This window comes from Liolophura sinensis, chromosome 6 (assembly GCF_032854445.1).
Source record: "Liolophura sinensis isolate JHLJ2023 chromosome 6, CUHK_Ljap_v2, whole genome shotgun sequence".
NCBI lineage: Eukaryota > Metazoa > Mollusca > Polyplacophora > Chitonida > Chitonidae > Liolophura > Liolophura sinensis.
This window is the reverse complement of record NC_088300.1, coordinates 2,412,043-2,432,537: the sequence shown is the minus strand read 5'-3', so window position 1 is coordinate 2,432,537 and position 20,495 is coordinate 2,412,043. Positions and strand designations below refer to the sequence as shown.

Sequence of the window (20,495 nt, the reverse complement as noted above, 5' to 3'; positions counted from 1 at the left end):
AAAAGTACCGGCGCGGTGTCTTAGCCGCCGAGGCCCTTGATTCGGCCATGCTCACGGCCGGTTTGGGACTAGGGGTTGCAGGCGTGGGACTACTCACAACAATAATTGCAGCCCCTGCTGTCTTGGCCATGGAAGCTGCGGCCCTAGCTTGCGGTGTCTTAAATGTCGGGGGCCTCCGTGGCTCAGTCGGTTAAAGCGCTAGCGCAGCGTAATGACCCAGGAGTCTCTCACCAATGCGGTCGCTGTGAGTTCAAGTCCAGCTCATGCTGGCGGCCGTACGTGAGAAGGTCTGCCAGCAACCTGCGGATGGTCGTGGGTTTCCCCCGGCTCTGCCCGGTTTCCACCCACCATAATGCTGGCCGCCGTCGTATAAGTGAAATATTCTTGAGTACGGCGTAAAACACCAATCAAAAAAAAAAAAAAAAAAATTCGTTAGCCGCCGGCTTCACGCAAAGGCCAAGAAACATAACGATATACGGCTGTTGGCCGAGGCCAAACTTAACATCATCCGTGCGCAGGTATCTACGGCATTATCTGATGGTGTTATTTCGGACGTAGAGTTCAAGCAAGTCGTTCAGGAGCTCAAGAACTACTCTGATCTGAAGCAGGAGATACGCGCTAAGTCTCATAAGGTATTCAACGCCGTAGAGATCGATGAAAGCACGAAAAAACAGCTTATAGATCGCGGTCGAAAACTAGTTCTGGGGAGGTGCCCAGGGGGAACTTGTTACACTACTTCACATGCAGCGGAACCAAATCAGAATACAGTATACATCGCTCTGAGACTGAGAACAGGCAAATGAATCTGAATCTGTGACTGTCACTCACCACTAAAAGAGTAGTGGCACCATACGTTTTGAGCACCTAAGTCACAGTAGGTAGAAATAAACAAGAAACAATTCAAATACATGTACTATCTATGTCGAGAAATTAACTCTGGGCACAGTAGTGCATGTCAAACATCATTTCTGTCATCTGAATACATATATGAATACACTTTGTAAACTTACATGTTAGAAAAATATTCACAATCTAGTATACATACATATAATATTAATACACTTTGAAACAGTGTACTGGTCTGTGGGCTGTTGATTCAAAATTTTACCCGTCAAAAATACCCCCTTTGGCTGGATTGCCCGTCCAGTTGGACGGGTGGACGGGTGTCTGGCTAGCCTGGTGCCCGGGGGTAAAAAAAAAATTCTGCCCAGTGTGGGGTTCGAACCCATGGTCCAAAAAAGCAAAAGGTTTATAGCTCAGCCTTTTACCAATTAATCACCACCCTAACGGCGGGCTCCGGATTTTTTGCGCTAGCGACCCACCGTTAGGGGGGTTAATTGGGGCTGACACATCCCACTACCTTTGGGCCATCTACAACACCCCTTGGTAAGGTCTCTCTGCCCCCGAAACTGTCGAAAGTTGCAGAGATTCCTTAGAAGTGCGTAGAGCCCGGCGCCATATGCAGGTAACGCATTCATATACTACATATACAGGAGACCAAATCCGGATTTGAGCTAGCAAACATCCCCTTATACATGTAGTATATGAATACGCCCCTTACACACAGCGCCTTTCCCACCTCTGTCAGCTGATTGAGGTATATCCCACGACCCACGAAACATAGACTAAATTGGAAAGTCTATTCCGCATAAACAAAATATTTCCAAATAATTCTCCTAAAAATACTGGATCTTATCAATCAAGGCACGCTGAAAAAGGCTGTCACATTTATTTTTTATAAAAATCCGTGGTTTAAGCCCTATAGTGGGGAGAAAATCATCTGAATCACCCTGTTGTGCAATACAGCCAGCCTACATATAGACTATTATCCTTACGTATTAAATGCCAGCTAGGTCGCCTCATATCAATGTGTGTGTGTGAAGGCGAGACTTGTAAATAAGCGTGTATGCCTTGGCTGGGGAGGCGCCTAAGGCGGGGTTTGTGGGGAAGCAGGGAAAGCGGGGTGGGGCCTATATTTTGTTCTGGGGAGGGTCCCAAGGGGGTGGGGGTTGTGCCAGAACCTATAGTGTGTATACTAGAACTTCTGGACCTCGCCGGGAATAGGGGCTGGGGGCCTCCATTTGCCAAATGGAGAGTGTGCCAGAACCCTCGTTCCCCCTACTACTACTTAAGTCTTGACTAGAATCACATTAGATTGGTTCTAAGCCAAGACTGACATTAAGATTTAAGCCTGGTTTAACATGTAGTACACGTTTGAGCAGGCAGACAGGCAGACATACATGTACACATGACATCGAATAAGTAAGGTATACGCTGAACACGCGTTGCATGCAACAGTCTGTTACGAAACAGTATATAGCTTATAGCAGTTTATGGCAATCCTTCCAATGAAACCAGAAAGCCCATCAACACTGACATCTAAGGAAACATAAGTTGTCAACACTAGTAAATGTAAGGTGAAGCAATCATCCCTGGAAATTTATTTATCTATTTGATTGGTGTTTTAAGCCGAGTATTTGGTGACAGGCCACTGAAATTAGGATCACATATACTGCCAGCATTAACACACAGTCCCAATACAAGTATCTTTTTGGTATACGTCAACAACAACAACATGCTGAGCTACCTGTATTGTATATACATGTATGCTCACTAAACAAGTGTAACCACATATCGTTGATTGTCGGGGGCACTAGTCCCGCTTGACGGCCCCTTCACTTAGATGTGATTTTAAAGCCACCCCAGAGTAATGTACGCGTAGTGACTTTAAAATCATGTCGGAGCGATGGTGACGTCAAAGCAGGACTATTTGAGCACTAATCTTATAGTTTTATTGTGATATGGTAGCATGGTATACATACATGTATGCCTTGATATGATGATATGGCAACTTGTTTATAACAGTGTACTTCTAATTCCGACATGATTTTGCCAGCCAAGGTGTGTTATGTTCTAACTTCTGGTGCTTCAAGTGCACAAAGTCTCATTTATTTATTTATTTATTTATTTGATTGGTGTTTTACGCCTTACTCGAGAATATTTCACTTATACGACGGCGGCCAGCATTATGGTGGGTGGAAACTGGTCAGAGCCCGGAGGAAACCCACGACCACGTACGGCACAAGGTTTCATACCGTGACATTTGAATCTTAAATCAAGAGTTTAAAGGATATTGATGGTAACAATGTGTATAGCGCTGGGTGACCTTAATAAATATGCGAAACTTTTGGACCAGTAGACCTATGGGCCTACATGAACGTCATGCTTTTATTTATAACGAAGTCTCCTCTCAGACAAGACAACAAGGCATACCCCCTCAGTCTGGAATAGACTCTTCTGACACTCTGAGTTTGCGTATATCCCAGTCAACCTTTGGATGTAATTACTGCATAAGTTTTTTCTCTGAACTGCTACACAGCTATCACTCAGGACGCCCGGTATCGCCAGACGTCTCTGGTATGTATGCAACCAACCTTCGTCTGTCTACTATTGCAGTTTCCAGATTGTTATTACTTTGCAACCAGATTTAAGACCAGGACTGTCAAGCAGTTCCCGTGGCAAATTGGCGTCAGAAGGTGGAATTTATACTCGTTCTTTGTCGTTTCGCGGGGTGACCTATTTCCGTCGAGTCTCGCGGAATAAGCCCTCTGGCGGCCGTACTTGTGGAAATGGGTAACGAGGAAGTGCAGCTCCTCGTTAGCAGCTCACAGCAGCTCATACCACACTTACCTCACTACATATTAAATACACTCCATTAAATATTAAATATAATTAAATTAAATAAATTAAATTAAATACATGTATGTACGTAGAACTTCAATTTTTTTAAAACATGTATATTTTAGAATAATGCTCTAAGAACAGGCTTTCCTTTGATATCCGCACAAAATTCAAATAAGACGGCAGTATGATCCTGAAATGATGAGGAGAGCTTTGGATGCTACTCTGGGTGGAATGTTGGTGTACTGTGCATCACGGCAGTATGGTGTACTGTGCATCACGGCAGTATGGTGTATTCAAAAGCTATTGTCCAAAATCTTGCAGCCAAGTTTGCAGTTAGTTGCAAAAAGAAGATTGCCAGGGAAACATTAAGGGATGACTGGTTTTACGCGGAGATGGTCATCCAAAAATGCCTCCAGAACAGATATCCTATTCGCGACTGTTGAAAATGAACTTTACAGGGTGTTTTTAGATGGTCTTATCTCAAAACCCACTTGGAATTTGGGGCTATAACTTGGGAAACCTTCCTCATATATGTCAAGGAATTTTTAAGAATTACCTGAAAGTAAAATTAAATTGTTAAGCTGGAAGAAATACTAGAAAGCCTTGTATTATCCATGAATGGCATGATTAGGTCATGGCAATCAGTTTGTCACTCACGCGTGTATAATGCTTTATGTGTGGAAACACCGGTCAGTTTAAACATAATTGTCCGAAAATGATTTCTCAACATAGCAATTCCATTGAAAGTTAATGGGATCCAATAAGAAATAGTCGTTGGAAAACCACTAGTTAGCTCTGAACTTCGAATAACCAAGAAAAGTCCGATTTCGAGGTTCAACAAACAGCAGGAACAGTTTTATTAAAATAGAGTGACAGGAGTATGTTAATATATATGTGTAAAGGTGGAGGTACTGTATACAGGCACATGACGTGTACTTCAGTTGGTGTGGGTAACTTGTTGGGGATATCTCAGGGAGGTATTAATTCTAGTTCTGTTGTGATACCGATATGTCCAACTGTTGTTATATAGACAATATGTCAGCTATATGTGGGGAAATTATCAGCAAATAATACTTCCAGGTCTTCTCTGGGAGTAACAGTTCCAGAAATGGTCCAGTGATAACTTGGGAAAACGAGTTCCAAAATCTGGGACTCTGCGTCTCACTGTGCTGTGAATCCCAGTCCCACTGTTGCTCAGGGGCACTTATATGTATAGACAACTTCTCCCAATATAGATATTTCAGCACATACATAGGAATTATAAACTTTTGGTCCAGAAAATCCCAGTTACAAACTGTTGAGATATACTGTCACAATCATGGTTGGGAATATCATTCCCACAGCCTGGGAAAGTCAGTCCCACAGCCTGGGAACACTTGTGTCACAATTTGGAACTAACAGCCCCAATGTTAAGCTCTCAACAACCCCACTGGTAAGCTCTAAAGCTGAAATCCCACTTTAGTGCTGACAACTTGTCTAACTACTACTTTAACTGCTGATATGAATGTAAAATACCTGCCTTAGAAAGCTAACTAGGTGGAAATTGAGATGTTAACATGACAGTCGTCAGAGATCATCTGGGACTAAAAGTTTTTTTTTGGTTTAAATACTAGTGTTAGGGTCATTTTCCTGACGGATATCGTGGCCCATCAAATCTGCGTTTTATTCTTTTTTTCAACGCATGAATATTTTTGATAGATTATGGCAGTTTGTTGGTAGGCTATTTACATATGTACATGAGTCAGTTACTGGAATTAATCCTTTTTGTGGTAGCATGTGTATAGCTCTAGCAAAATCGCCACAATATCCAAATCCACTAATTACATGGCCTATCCGCAAGCTAAGACATTTATGCACTTTTTGCAGCCATTGACACTGGCCTTTATTTGATATTTCCTCAGAAAAACTCAGTCGAATTCGAAAATAAGGTCTGCTTTGAGCTACTCACCACGTGATGCCGTCTACCCGACTGACCTAAATTGGGGCGTCAATCACGTTGACGTCTGTTGTGAATCTGACATCATGTAAAAGTATATCACAACGTTATTTAACTATTCCAATCTATAGAACAGCTCCGCATACAGAAGTGGACAACGGTGTTGTTTTGGAAGCTAATTGTTGAGTGAAGTAGAAGTATGAAGGGACACATGCATTTAAAATGACCAGAAATTGACGCTGCGACTGCGAGTTTTTTTTTTCACCAGCTAAATGTCAACCACATAGGCGCATGCACCACGAAGACGATATTTGTGAGTAGGGGACAAAAACGAGATATCATGGAATTACTAGTCGTATACTCCACGGAATTGGACAAAAATTGTCCAGATGACCACGAAGCCGTCAGCAAATGTAATTCACTTGACTTTTGCCGATGACGCCTAACTGTTTTCTTGTATTGTGTTCCTGGCTCTGTTCTCGGCTGTGAACAAGACCTCACCTAATATTTGAAGTTCACAGCTGATTTCTTGGCTAAGCCTACGCCCATATAAACTTCGCTATTTTAATTTGACTCGCCCTATAACGTATCAGACCTGTGGATGTGACACCTTCTACTAATTTTGTTAACCTCAAAGATGGCTGTATATTTGTGGGTTCACATCGTGGGAAAACGTGTGTAGGCTTAGTAGACCTACTATTGCACGTGGGACACAGGCATGTACGCCAGTGACTGCGCAGACACAATGCCACTCTTAAACGTAGTCTAACTTATCTGCTAATTTAATCCCACCTGATATATAGTCTGTGCATGACCCAGTTTAACTGCCTTAATTAAACCTGGGATTGAGATATACATCTTTCTTAATCTGGATTAAATCATGGTCAAATGCTGATTTCCGCCACTGAGTTTTATTCAGTGTATATTGTTGCTTTCATCGGTATCATGGAATTTGAATTTTATGGGTAATTGATTTAATTTTACGTGATTTGTTTGGTTGGGGAGGGGTGGGGGGAGGAGGCACGGATCCGATCATGTTTGACGGGCTATGAGCTCTTGCCTATTTAGGGGCGCGATCCCACTACTGCTGCACATGAGAGGTTTTGTCTGCTGCGTCTCCGCCCTGGGCCGGTACCCTCCTCAGACAACCTGGATACACTAAGCTCCCCCGATGTAGCCATAATGATGCCTAGCTTAGCGCAAACACCCGATCGACACAGATCCGCCACAAGCAGGGCCCCCAGCCTCAAACCGTTCACCGCATCAGGCGTCCTAAGTAGCTAGGTTGCAGGAACACCTCATAACTCCCAGCAGTGAGACCTAGTTTGAAAACTTATTCATATATCTGCTAAGGCCTTCAAAGGCCTCATTTTTGTCCTTTTGAATATTCATGTAAGGTGTTCATCACAGCTCACGTGACCTATCGCTTTGTAAGATTGCGTTCGGTGTTCACTACTCACTGCGACCACAATATGACTAACCAAGGATCTCGGCTGTGATCTTTTAATGTGGGGTTAGGCTTAGACCACAGCCGAGGAGTCTTCCAAATTAAAACATTGGTATTTAAGAACAGCTCAGTGTGGAGAAACTCCATGAATCCATGCAAAGTGAACCAATGCATGCATTAACCAGATAAAACTCTAATAAATTAAGTTCACCTCGACATTGTTCCTCTGCCAATGTTTTCCACATTCTTTAGCCTTTACAACCAGTGAATCCAAGATAATTCACAGTTGGGACTGACGCTCACATGTCGACATCATGACCTAATACCTTGCTTGGCATTCAGCATGAAGGGGATAGTGCAAGTACTGGTTGACCCGTGTCAGTATAATGGCTCAGGCGGGGCGGCTTACCAGGGATGTTACCATCATCACCAACCTCACAACGTCGGCCCCCCACTGGGAACTCCAATGAAACAGTGGGTCGTGTGTACCACCACCCCAGCGGATACCTGCCTCTCGCCGTGCCAGTTTTGCGTGGCAGTCTTTTTCAGGATTTTTTTTTTCCAACGGCCCTTTTCAGGGCCAAGTATATCTTTCCGAAAGAGATATTTCCATCTGAGCACTTACGGTTTATGTGTGTCATCATGACAGGCTTATGTAGGCAGCAGACCAGGTCGTGGAATGCACCCGCCCCACAGTGCGAAGTCCACGACCTTGGGTGATAGGCTGGCCGTGCACCTGAATCGTGTGCTACAACACTGTTACTACTGCTACTACACAGGACGCTTCCAGAACATCACACACCTTCTAGAACACCATGATGTTATACCGCTTCCTTTGACATCATGACTTCCTCGCACGCGCACAACCACCCCCACCCCCCCCAAATTACAACGACCCATTTACCCCTCCACCTCCGCACCCTCCTCCCCCTCCTCGCCCACCTTGCCCACCTGACTCACCCGACCTTCCCATAAGTATAACCCAGGATTTACTCAGCCTCCTCAGCCTCCTATACCCACGAGCAGCAAAACTGACCTGATATACTTCTTGCCTGGACAGCCTGGACTTCCTTATCTCTCGCTCCAGCCAATCATTATCCATTCTGTATCCCTCTGAAGTGAAAAATCGAATTTCAAAGCTTTGATAAAAAAAAAATACCACATTAATAGCACAGTGCCACTCCATAGACTTGTTGCATAAATAATTTTTCCAAATGTTTCCAAGCTTTGCAAATGTTATTTACTCTTCAGTCTGTCCCTCAGATCTGGAAGTACTAAGCATGGATAGTAAAATCCCAAAGCCACATTCACAGTGTTGGGTTTGTGAAGTGGATTTGTTGAATTCAACAATTAACTTGTGTGCTAATATAGAACAAGGCCTATTTCATACGGCTGGCTCCTGTCGACTAAAATGGATCCGGGTTCTTGACACTTTCCCATTGTGTAGAGTTCAGATGTGAAATACGACAAATTGACCAGTGTAGGAACATGGCCTTATTGCTATGCTTACATTAGGTCATAAGGCAAATGGGGGAATGGGAATATGTGGTCCCCTCCGTCAGATACTCCTCTGTCAGATAAATTTATATAAGCCTAATTCTAAGGTGGCAAACTCTGCTCTACATGTTACATATTTAAACAGGTCATCTGGTGATTAGTTTTCACAACGATACATTGTGTAGATCCTGTGTAGATTTAGGGTACTTAACCCAGATAGCGCATCAGCAGTCCGCTCCAGTTTAACTATACACTCTTAAAAATTAAGTGTTGCATTGAAATTTAAATGGTTAGAGGAGTGACCACACTTTGAAAATGTGCTATGTAATACACGCAATGCAATGTTATATGTAAAAGTTGCAACTCCTCTGTACAACACTTTAAAAGTTTGGTCACTCGATCTTGGAATCTTTAAGTGTAAATGCAGCACTTCGGTTTTAAGAGTGTAGGCCCTATATTAGGCCTATTTAAGTTCGGCATTAAGTTTGTAAGTTGCTTTATGAGCCTTACGAAACATAAGATGATGGTAATTCTGTACTGCAGATATTTCTTTGTCCTGAAGATCTGTGTTTATATGATGTTTACACATACCCCAGATTACTCTGATGATAGGTTTGGCAAAATTTTATTCGCTCAGTTTTGTCTTAGATTCCAACCTTGGCCGATCAAAATTTTACCAAAACTAACGTTAGAGCAATCTTGGTCTAGCGCATGTACATAACCCTAATTAACTTATGCACCAGAAGGGTCGGGTGCACAGAGCGGACACCCCAGCATTAATTAAACATGAGCTGGCACGAATATAGTTTTATTACCAATGTGAATAGTAGATTGATGTGTTTGGACACGCTTTATAGGTGAAGTATTCATAATAAAGTGGGTAGCAATGTTCTTATCTGGATGTCTTATATTGTTCCAGATGACAAGGGAACTCTTGTGATGATTGCTGATGGTGACTTGAATCTGGTCTAGTTATGTTTACAGATTTGTTTGTGAGAGGTATGTATATCCTCGTCAGTATCTGGTGGCCAGATTTTGTTTCAGTATTTTAGATTATCTTCATTCAAGGCAGACTTGTGTTTAAATGTCCAGTGACATGTTGACTTATCATAATGGACAATGTTCATTGTTTTCAAAATGTTTGACCTATCAAAAAGAGATTAACCCAGTGCCTATGAATTAATTAGCTATTACATGCAAGTTATGTGTCAAATCCTTATTAACGAGTTGCATTTCTTTTCACATAACATTCGGCGTATTGTACCATTTGTCGAGAATTCGTTACATTGGAAGAATGTCTAGACAGTCGTTTGCTTCGCTGTCTGTGATACCAGCAGAGGCACTGGTGGATGAGCCAGTGAGAATCACAGTAACTGGGTTGTCACCAAAGCAACCTGTAACACTTCATGCCCGATTGATAGAGAAGGATATTTGCATGGCATCATGCGGGCACTTCATTGCCACGATGGAAGGCTGTCTGGATTTAAGTCATCAGCAGAGTTTGTCTGGATCATACACAGGTAACGAACCTGCAGAATAGGATAACCCATAGACTTTTGTAAATAGCACATTAAATAATACCCAACCCAAGTACAGTTGGATTGTTGGATGCATCGTTGGTAAACGGCTATAGCAGATTGTACAATTCATTTGGGAGATAACTGTGTATATTTTAGTGAATCAAAAATCTGGTAGAATAAACTTTAAAGCACTAATGTGGATAAGAATGTTGCATGTATTTGTTATGATATTCTGGTGTATGTTTAGTTTTCCTTGTTCTCTATATCATTAAAGACATAACATCTGTGGTATGGGTCCTGATTGGTTTTATACATACTAACATGTCTTTCTTGGGATAAGGTGTTGAGCCAATGGGTCTGTTTTGGAGCATGACGTTTGAACCTGGTCAGCAAAAAGGATTGAGACTGGTGAAAAAGGACGTCACAACACCATATAACATCGCTATATCTGTGATCGACGGACACGTTTCCTGGGAAAATCTGTCTAGGCAGTCATTTGATTACCTGTGTCGGGAACATGTGTTTCGGTGGTATATATTAAAGGATGTCCAAAGAAGGGAAATACGTCATGGGAACATTCGAGGCACCATGTTTATACCACCTGGTAAGATAGAGCCAAGGCACCATGTTTATGCCACCCGGTAAGATAGAGCCAAGGCACCAGGTTTATACCACCTGGTAAGATAGAGCCAAGTCACCATGTTTATACCACTTGGTAAGGTAGAACCAAGGCACCATGTTTATACCACCCAGTAAAAAAGAGCCAAGTCACCATGTTTATACCACTTGGTAAGGTAGAGCCAAGGCACCATGTTTATACCACGCGGTAAAATAGAGCCAAGGCACCATGTTTATACCACTCGGTAAGATAGAGTCAAGGAACCGTGTTTATACCACACATTAAGATAGAGCCAAGGCACCGTGTTCATACCACACAGTAAAATAGAGCCAAGGCACCATGCCTGTAACACCCAGTAATATAGAGCCAAGGCACTATGTTTGTACCACATGGTAAGATAGAGCCAAGGCACCATGTTCATATCACATGGTAAAATAGAGCCAAGGCACCATGCCTGTAACACCCAGTGAGATAGTCAAGCCACCATGCTGATACCACCCGGTAAGATAGAGCCAAGGCACCGTGTTCATACCACTTGGTAAGGTAGAGCCAAGGCACCATGTTCATACCACCTGGTAAGATAGAGCCAAAGCACTGTGTTTATACCACACATTAAGATAGAGCCAAGGCACCATATTCATACCACACAGTAAAATAGAGCCAAGGCACCATGCCTGTAACACCCAGTAATATAGAGCCAAAGCACTATGTTTATACCACACAGTAAAATAGAGCCAAGGCACTATGCCTGTAACACCCAGTAATATAGAGCCAAGGCACTATGTTTGTACCACATGGTAAGATAGAGCCAAGGCACTATGTTTATACCACACAGTAAAATAGAGCCAAGGCACCATGCCTGTAACACCCAGTAAGATAGAGTCAAGCCATCATGTTGATACCACCCGGTAAGATAGAGCCAAGGCACCGTGTTCATACCACTTGGTAAGCTGGAACCAAGGCACCATGTTCATACCACCTGGTAAGATAGAGCCAAAGCACCGTGTTTATACCACACGTTAAGATAGAGCCAAGGCACCATATTCATATCACACAGTAAAATAGAGCCAAGGCACCATGCCTGTAACACCCAGTTAGATAGAGCGAAAGCACCATGTTCGTGCCACCCGGGAAGATAGAGAGAGCCAAGGCACCATGTTCATACCACCCGGTAAGATAGAGCCAAGGCACTGTGTTCGTACCACTTCGTAAGATAGAGCCAGTGTGATGCATGAAGACATAATCTTGTTGTATGTGTTAATGGATGATTGTTTTAGGTGCTTGGGACAACTTTTCAGTAGTTGTTGACTTTTCACGGATTCTCACATAAAGAGCCAGTGATGTTTATATGTTACACAGCCCAGACGTTGATTGAATTGTGCAAAATGAATGAATGAGTTAGTGAGGGTGACCATCGGGTGGTCAGATCCTGGATGGATGGATGTGAATGTCAAAGTATGTGTAATAAGGTGATAAATGGCTTCAAAATTTGAAAAAGGCAGAAAGAGAACAGGCTATTCTAAGCTGCCATGTGTCAGTTCTAGATTAGTCTTTCAATATGACTCATTGTGGCTGTGGCACGATGACCAACCACATATATTGCTAATACAGTTGATGTTTGTACTAATATTGACAAATTTCTTTTAAAACTAATGTATTGATGGAGAGCGATTTCGGGTTTAGGTCCTGGCCCCCACCGAGGAGTGATTGACATATTTGGGACTGTTGGTGGGTTGTTGGAGTACAAGGCATCTCTCCTCGCCTCTCGAGGTTTCACCACCTTGGCCTTGGCTTGGTTTGATTTTGAGGACCTGCCAAAATCATTCGAAGATGTGGATCTAAACTATTTTTACGTGAGTACGGCTAGGAAGTCAGCGGATGAGACTAGAGGGCTTTTGAGAAAGAAATACGAGTAAAGTGAATATAGAGTCTGTCACTATATATACATAGAAAAAAAGGAAGAAGGGCACTCTGAGGTATCACAGAAAAATATTTAAAAAATTCTTTGAAGTGCTACTTCAGTCCCACGAGGAACCAGGCGAAAATATTAAAATTGTATGAAAGGTACATATTACTGGGTGTAATATGCCAAAGACGAATTAAATAACAATTATTGCCCTTCTTGAAGGATAGTTTTATTCTGCTCGCGTGCATATGGGAATTGGAAAGAGTATACCAAAAATTAAACAAAGTAAATGGCGCCTAATGCTTTTGAAGAGGTCCAGGCAGTGCTTTCAAGGCATGCAACAATATGCCATCTTACATATGTGTACTGTGGTAGAGTTTCTGAAGACAAATTATGCCGTTAGGTTTTATTGCTATTGGGTAACTTTCACTGTCAACATTAATCGGTTAAATTCAGTTTCATAACATTTGTTGTCAAAGGTTGATCATGTTCTTCAGGAAGCCATTGACTGGTTTAAATCTCAACGGGAAGTATGTTCTTCGGGCATAGGCGTGATGGCAGTTTCCAAAGGCTCAGACTTTGCGTTGTTACTGGCAATGACTCGCCCGGAGGTAAATGTTGTTCATAACCGTCACATTTCATCCAGTTCAATCCCAAACCAGATTTTGTATAAGAGGTGAAAATGGGCAATCAGGGTGCATCCCGTCTTCTCAGTGAAGGAAATATGGGCCATGTACTGGTGGGCACGGTTTGAGTACACTGGTAGATGGGGCGTCATGTCTGGTGTCCTGCGCATGACGTTTGGGTTAGGTAACACTGAAACTATGTCAGCATTGGGACTCTGTTATATGGTGCCACAGAAGTGGTATGAATAATGCAAAAAGCTACCCCAAATCCAAAAACAAATGAACAAACAATTTTGGTCTACAGAAACATTTGAAGAAATGTTTTCAATCATCTAAAGTATTATATTGATAGTTATTATTTTTCATTAATGTTTTCAACAGGTGAAGGCTGTTGTGAGTATTGGAGGCACGCCCTTCATTATGTTCAACGACCTGAAGTTCGGAGATGTCTACCTAAAATCTGCACCGTAAGTTTGTGCTAAAGTGTAGAGTAAGAGTTCGCGGTGTAGACTTCAGGATTAACTCCATAACTTACTCATGGAGACCAGTCAGCAGATCTCAAAGGCTTGGAAATCAGCATATAGAGTTAATGGTGTAGCTGGGCAGAGCTATTTTAGGTTTGGGATGGTAGGTCATGGTATCCAGGGGATAGGCCAAAACTATTGGCTGTGCTGAGTTTTTGGGCCTCTGGTGTGTTCGCTCGAAATGGGGCTTCAATCAGGTAGATGGTGATATAATACTGGGTGCCGTGGTAAAAGTGAAATATTATTGAGTAGGGAGTAAAACATCATCAGATCAGTCGGTAACATCATAGACAATTAATATCGACATTTCAGGAAACGTACTTTTACAGAACACCATGAATGATTTTAATAATTTTGGAAAGTATATACACATATATTCTCTGCCCCAATCAGACCTTTGATCCATTAGGATGTCTTTTCGGTCGTTTTCCTGTTGTCTTCCTCCTAGATTGCAGGCTTCCATGGCAACAGACTGTCGGTAAATTGTGCAATCAAGCCGACTTTACTGTTGAACCAGTCTTGTTCCATGCATCTCAGAGTGTCGAGTGTCGGGGGCAGTACAGGCGTAAGTGGTCTATCCATATTGATACGAATATTTTCTCCAGGACATGTTCGTGTTGTTTCTAACATCATAGATTTCTAACATCGTTTTCGTGCTGCCTTGACCAGTATGTGTTTATAGTGGTAACGTGATCTTCCGTCAGTGTTATCACTGTGATCATTATATATGCCTACATCACGCATGCCATGGTTTCAACGATTCTGTTGGAAAGTGGACTTGACCAGCACTATATATCTTCTCTGGCAGATCACATCCAAACAAAATTTTTTTTATACCACATTGACTCTGTGCTCTTTGCTAACGTTTTAACTTGCTTTCTTTACATGTAAATCGAACAGGGTGAATTGGAACGCAAAATATGAAGAAACAGACGAGGGGGTCATGGCTAGAGACACACTTCAACACGATGATGATAGTCTATTCGATGTAGGTTGCTAGGGTTAATGATTTAAATCATAACAACTAGTCTGGATTTTGACGGTACCGTTTAGGTGACCATCCCACCTATACAAAGTGGTCATGCGATTGAGTCTAACAACAGGCTGAACTGCGGCCTAACGTCAGGAGGCCTGTATGAAGTATTTCTTAAGGTGCAGTGGCTTCCCAAGACCGTTTAGCACAAAAGAGTAAAACCAGTGTGATGGCTGCCAAATGGTCACGCATAACCAAGTTTTATTCTAACTGTTCACATTAAATTGCAGCAACTTCACCGAGCACCATTAACTGCAGTCATGTTAGTACTGATGTACTTTACACTCAAAAAATGAATCTGTTAATTTTAACAGAAAGTCTGTTTTCTGATTGATGCTAGAATGTATTCTGTTATCATAACATAACATTCTGTTAGTATAATAAAATCGTTATGCTGAATTCATGGAATATGTGTGTTTTATTTAAACAATCTGCTGCAATATCAGAACACATTCTGGCATCACTTAGACAACAGACTTGACTGTTAAAATTAACATTCATTTTTTTAGTGTAGTCAGTGGTCTTTAAAACACTTTAGATTTTAATATGTAGTATGTAGAACATCTGCGCTGTTTCTGGTACACATAATCTGTCCTAATACTTAAATATTCATGAGCACTACGTTAAAGCCCGTTTAAATGTATGTGTAAATCAATGTTACCATCTTCATAATATGTAACCTAGATTACAGTGACGCTGGAAAAAGTTGGTCATTCAGAAGAACACTGGGGACATCTCTGAGGGCATCTAAACTCGTGTTGTTGGTAGTATAGGTGCCACACTGTTGCAAACATTATGCCTGTAGCACTAAAGGCATGGACAGAGAAAATATTCCCAATCGACTTGCCCCCATAGGAACAGACAACCATCTGCACGTTGCTGGAAGACCTTTCCCCATACGGCTCACTTTTGTGTTATATTTTTTGCATATTGTACAACAAATATATGTTTACTAAATAAAACGGCTAACAGAAAAACATAGTAGCTAGACAGAGTTGGCAGGTAGCGGTTCCGTAATCTTTTAGTGTTTGTCTTTCTAAGTACTCCAAAATACATGGCCGTGTGTTGTTTGTGGCCGGTGACGACGATGGCTCCTTGCGACCAGGGATGCACGACCCAGCCCTGGCGAAACTGACCCCGGCGCAAAGGTCAAAGTTCACCTCATTGGTTTACCCAAGGACGGGGCACCTTATTGAGCCACCTTATACACCCGTGATGACCAACACATACCACAAGGTCGTAGGTAAGATTATATCAAGTAGCTAAAACACTACATGAACAAGGTAAGGATAACAAATATATTGGCAGATTTGAAGCAATTTTCATTGTGTTGTCTATGCATTTGTATGAATTATACTCTGGGTTTTACGTCGTACTTAGCAATCATATGGCGAGGAGAAATCATTAGGTGTGTGTTCATTTACTGTGTCTCCTTGTGGCAGGGCAAGGTCATCCCTCCACTGAAGCATAATGCCGAAGTCACATTATACTGACACCGGGCCAACCAAAGTGCTGCCTCCACTGTGCATCACATTATACTGACACTGGGCCAACCAGTCTTGTTTCCTTGCTCTAGTCTCTCAGTGCTGACCGCCAAGTGAGGTAGCAACAAGTACCATTTTTAAAGTTTTTGGTATGACCCGACCTGGGTTTGATCCCGGGTCTCCCAACTTCGAGGCGGATGCTCTGACCATTGCATTGTAGAACATGATCTATTTGTATATATCAAATATCACTGTTATACGTATAGGTGCACTATACCTTGTGGAAACACTCTGCAGCGGTCTTTCTATGATTATTATGGGGTTTTTTTTCTGTACAAGATATTTCAGTGTGGAAACTAGCTCAAAGATCGGCGAGTCACGTTCCCAGCTTAGTTTCCACGTTCCATCTGAATCGTTACATTCACCAGCATGGAACTCGATCAAGTTTCCATGTTAACTGGTCTGAAATTGTTACATTCACTAGCCTGGAACTCGATCCAGTTTCCACGTTGACCGGTCTGAATCGTTACATTCACTAGCTTGGAGCTCGATCCAGTTTCCACATTGGCCGGTCTGAATCGTTACATTCACTAGCTTGGAGCTCGATCCAGTTTCCACATTGGGCGGTCTGAATCGTTACATTCACTAGCTTGGAGCTCAATCCAATTTCCACGTTGACCGGTCTGAATCATTACATTCACTAGCATGGAACTCGATCCAATTTCCACGTTGACCGGTCTGAATCGTTACATTCACTGGCTTGGAGCTCGATCCAATTTCCACGTTGACCGGTCTGAATCATTACATTCACTAGCATGGAACTCGATCCAATTTCCACGTTGACCGGTCTGAATCGTTACATTCACTAGCCTGGAACTCGATCCAATTTCCACGTTGACCGGTCTGAATCGTTACATTCACTAGCCTGGAACTCAATCCAGTTTCCACGTTAACTGGTCTGAATCGTTACATTCACTAGCCTGTAACTCGATCCAGTTTCCACGTTGACCGGTCTGAATCGTTACATTCACTAGCATGGAACTCTATCCAATTTCCACGTTGACTGGTCTGAATCGTTACATTCACTAGCCTGAAACTCGATCCAATTTCCACGTTGACCAGTCTGAATCGTTACATTCACTAGCCTGTAACTCGATCCAGTTTCCACGTTGACCTGTCTGAATCGTTACATTCACTAGCCTGTAACTCAATCCAGTTTCCATGTTGACCGGTCTGAATCGTTACATTCACTAGCCTGTAACTCGATCCAGTTTCCACGTTAACCTGTCTGAAATTGTTACATTCACTAGCCTGTAACTCGATCCAGTTTCCACGTTGACCGGTCTGAATCGTTACATTCACTAGCTTGGAGCTCGATCCAGTTTCCACATTGGCCGGTCTGAATCGTTACATTCACTAGCCTGTAACTCGATCCAATTTCCACGTTGACCGGTCTGAATCGTTACATTCACTAGCCTGGAACTCGATCCAGTTTCCACGTTGACCAGTCTGAATCGTTACATTCACTAGCATGGAACTTGATCCAATTTCCACGTTGACCGGTCTGAATCGTTACATTCACTAGCTTGGAGCTCGATCCAATTTCCACGTTGACCGGTCTGAATCGTTACATTCACTAGTCTGGAACTCGATCCAATTTCCACGTTGACCGGTCTGAATCGTTACATTCACTAGCCTGGAACTCAATCCAGTTTCCACGTTAACTGATCTGAATCGTTACATTCACTAGCCTGTAACTCGATCCAGTTTCCACGTTGACCGGTCTGAATCGTTACATTCACTAACATGGAACTCGATCCAGTTTCCACGTTGACCGGTCTGAATCGTTACATTCACTAGCCTGTAACTCGATCCAGTTTCCACGTTAACTGGTCTGAATCGTTACATTCACTAGCCTGTAACTCAATCCAGTTTCCACGTTAACCTGTCTGAAATTGTTACATTCACTAGCCTGTAACTCAATCCAGTTTCCATGTTAACCTGTCTGAAATTGTTACATTCACTAGCCTGTAACTCGATCCAGTTTCCACGTTGACCGGTCTGAATCGTTACATTCACTAGCATGGAACTCGATCCAGTTTCCACGTTAACTGGTCTGAATCGTTACATTCACTAGCATGGAACTCGATCCATTTTCCACGCTGACCTGTCTGAAATTGTTACATACACTAGCCTGTAACTCGATCCAGTTTCCACGTTGGCCGATCTGAATCGTTACATTCACTAGCCTGGAACTCGATCCATTTTCCACGTTGACCTGTCTGAAATCGTTACATTCACTAGCCTGGAACTCGATCCAGTTTCCACGTTGACCAGTCTGAATCGTTACATTCACTAGCTTGGAGCTCGATCCAGTTTCCACATTGGCCGGTCTGAATCGTTGCATTCACTAGCCTGTAACTCGATCCAGTTTCCATGTTGGCCGGTTTGAATCGTTACATTCACTAGTCTGGAACTCAATCCAGTTTCCACGTTAACTGATCTGAATCGTTACATTCACCAGCCTGGAACTCGATCCAGTTTCCACGTTGACCTGTCTGAATCGTTACATTCACTAGCCTGGAACTCGATCCAGTTTCCCACGTTAACCTGTCTGAACTTGCTACATTCACTAGCCTGGAACTCGATCCAGTTTCCACGTTGACCTGTCTGAAATTGTTACATTCACTAGCCTGGAACTCGATCCAGTTGCCTGTGCTGCCCTTTGAGCGTGAAAGCTGTCGGGACAAAAACAGGTTTCCCGTGTGATCTTAAAGTAATTCTAAAATTCATATCACCTTTTTATGAAAAATAAGGAAAACCATAATGTCGGAGGTAACACAAATATAACCGACACACCCACTGGGACAAAATCCCCACTTTGCAGATTGCCATGTTCGAACCACATATCCACATGTAACTAGGGTGGACACAGCTGGTCTTTGCAAAATTAGGATCAGTTATTTTCTTAAAAGTTGCTTATATTTTTCTGTGTTTTTTTTTTCTAAAAATAAAACTTAATGCTAAGACTCCCATACAAGATGCCATTCACTGTTTTATAATAGTGAAATTTTCTTGGTTTCAATCCAAACGTTTCAGGAGTTTATCTCTTTTTCCAGACGTTGTCCAGTGTGGTAGACTCGTATCGAAAATGGCGATTAGCCAAGTTTAATTGTGACGTTATGGTCTTTATTATTCACCAATAACCAGGTGGTATAATGTCAGTATTACTGTGGGATTAAAGTTCAAGTTTAAAGAATGGGAGGTTACTGTATTTCTGAAAGTCATAAGCTGGTAATAATAGAGCACATCTCAGATTATATACACATAGCAATGCTTGTGTGGGGATTGAGTTGTTTAATCTCCCTGTATGTTGTAGGTTTACGGATTCGCTGGGGAGGAGATATACCTTATCATGCTAAAGCCCAAGAGAATTCTTGGAAACGAATATTGGAATTCTTTACCATGAATATACCTCTGACTTCTGCTCCAGCAAAGCTACTAGTATGTTGTAATCTTCAAAAAAAGATATTTACAATCAGTTCAATGCGTCACCTGTTAAGAAACAATAATACTGGAAGTCGTGCATGCTTGTTCCAATGACAGAAAAGATAACACAGGAAGTCGTTCATACCTGTTCCAGTATTAGAAACGATAATACCGGAAGTCATCCGTGAGTATTCGAATGTCAGAAACGATAATTCCGGAAGGCGTTCGTTCTTGTTCCGATGTCAGAAACGATAATGCTCCATCTGTGTGAGTATGATACAGTTCTCAGTCCTGTGGCCGTTCCTCATGTTTGTGTGATACCTTTGTCGGTCAGGCTGTGTGATACTGTGGACAGGCCTGCGTCCTTGTTCCATCTTTCCGCGTGAAATTCTCCGTCCCTCCCAGAACTATATCGGTGTGATACTATTGGTAATTCCTGTCAGCATAGTAAATTAGCTATGTGATTCTGTCGTCAGTAATTTGTCCTAGATGAAACTGGTCAGTTCCGTGTAAACCCAAACCTGTTCCAGTGTTGCCGCAGTGTTAATATCCAACGAGAACACCGGCCCGGATAGCACAGTTGGTATGGTGCAACGACTGGTTGACCCGTATCAGTATAATGGCTCGGGCGGGGCGGCTTACTTGCCTTCGGTAAGTCGTCTCAGTGAAGCAGCACTAAATAAAAGAGCGGTGGAAATCCGTCCTGCTACAAGGAGGCACTTTACGCGTA

At 42.5% G+C, this 20,495-nt stretch overlaps 1 protein-coding gene across 1 annotated transcript in view; it reads left to right on the top strand.

The window, feature by feature from the left end:
* The window catches only part of LOC135468572 (protein-glucosylgalactosylhydroxylysine glucosidase-like), a 46,362-nt gene extending 36,521 nt beyond the window's left edge, over positions 1 to 9,841 (top strand). The window contains exon 13 of the transcript XR_010444235.1: positions 9,484 to 9,841. The gene's annotated coding sequence lies outside the window, so the exon portion shown is untranslated. The remainder of the gene's footprint in view (positions 1 to 9,483) is intronic.
* The last annotated feature ends 10,654 nt before the right edge of the window (positions 9,842 to 20,495 follow it).